Here is a 1648-nt window from a genome sequence, read left to right as displayed (position 1 = left end):
CACAGGTTGTGAGATTCTCTAGCTCAATAGTAATTTGATCCATTGCGCCGGTGTCCATGTACCAATTGGTGTCGATCCCATAGGATGACACCACCGTAGCTGCAGACTTCTGGAACACCCCATCTTCTCCAGAGAAGCTTCGATCAAATCTCTTCCAGCACCTATGAACTGTGTGCCCTTCTTTGGAGCACAGTTGATATATCGGTCTTGGACCATCCCCACCTCGTCCACATCCACCGTTACGACCTCTTCCGCCACTACCACGACCACGACCTCTTCCTTGACCATGACCATGGCCACCTCCATGAGCCGCAGCGTTGGCCGATGGTTGATACTAACCCCCACTTGACCTGTAAATTGAGTCACGCCTCATATGCCAACAACTGGGCATAAATATTGCTCAAGGAAATATCATCCTTGGCAGTTACAGATGACACAAATGGGTTATAGTTTGAATCCATACCGGCTAGGATATAGGACACCACGTTGTCATCATCAAGCTTCTTGCTGGCCACTGCCATCTCATCGGCAAGGCCCTTCATCTTAGTGAAATACGTAGTCGTCGTCATGTCACCGTTTTGCTCCCTAGATAATTGTGAGTGGATTTGTACCACCCTCAACTTCGATTGTGACGCAAACATCTCTCTAATAGCCTTCCACACAGTAGTCGTGCTCTCCAAGTCTGCGATTTGCACGAGTACCTCCTGCGACGGAGTCAAGAGAAGATACCCAATAACTTGTTGATTCTGAACAATCTATTACATGCAATCAGGATTTTCCTCCTCTGCAGTGGTCTTGTCCGGCTTCCAAACAAAGATCTTCTCAGGTGGCATCAACTTGGACCCATCAAGATAGCTGATGAGCCATGCTCCATGCACGGTGGGCAAGACCTGGGCGCGCCACACCAGGAAGTTGTCTCGAGCTAGTTTCTTCAAGACCAGATGCCCCAAGATAGAGGGCGATCTGCTGGGTGAAGAAGAGGACGCCATGGATAGTGCTAGATGGATTTTGGGAAGTAGATGGCTCTAATTACCATGAAAGAAATTGTGGAAGTGTAGAATCTCATGGTAGAGAATGCATTTATTTATATATTCAAAGAGATAGAGTTCAAACGATACAAGACATAAACTAAACTGCCACAAGTTTATCTCTAACACATGGTTGGATGCTAACTCTATCTCTAATACAAGAGGTGTTTCAACACACAATTTGCTTGCTTGCTTTCTAATTCGGGCAAGCAGATCCATGAGGCTACATGCCCTGCCGCTATAGTGCCTTCCAAGAAACCGGTCATGAGGTGAGGTGGGATGAGGTGAGGTGAAGGTGAGGTCAACAATGATGGTGATCGATCGAGGACTATCTCACTAACTTCACTTCACTCCAGAGCTTAATCTTCTTGCACATCTTTGTAGCTATACACTTGTGTTAATTTTATCTGATCTGTTTCTGTAGCTATATATACCCAAGTGATTTAGGCACCATTGGTGTGGTGGTGGAGTCATGGGTACATGCCTCCACCCATCAAGGTTTAAATCCTGGTGTGCACCTATTTAAATGTTTGTGAGTTTAATGGCTGTGTGTATCCCTAGTTGATGCAAAGACTGGAAGTTATACTTGCTTCATCTTTTTTTTAATGGAGATTACCTCG

General features: G+C 45.8%; 1 non-coding gene across 1 annotated transcript; it reads right to left on the bottom strand.

Annotated features, from left to right (window-relative positions):
• Nucleotides 1–367: 367 nt before the first annotated feature.
• On the bottom strand, nt 368–503 carry LOC133887577 (small nucleolar RNA Z247). The gene has a single exon (XR_009903613.1). It is a non-coding gene; the product is annotated as a small nucleolar RNA Z247 (small nucleolar RNA).
• Between the last annotated feature and the right edge of the window lie 1145 nt (nt 504–1648).

The sequence above is a fragment of the Phragmites australis genome, chromosome 12 (assembly GCF_958298935.1).
Source record: "Phragmites australis chromosome 12, lpPhrAust1.1, whole genome shotgun sequence".
In the NCBI taxonomy this organism is placed as follows: domain Eukaryota; kingdom Viridiplantae; phylum Streptophyta; class Magnoliopsida; order Poales; family Poaceae; genus Phragmites; species Phragmites australis.
Note: the sequence above shows the minus strand (reverse complement) of the source record. Positions and strands in the feature narration are given on the sequence as shown.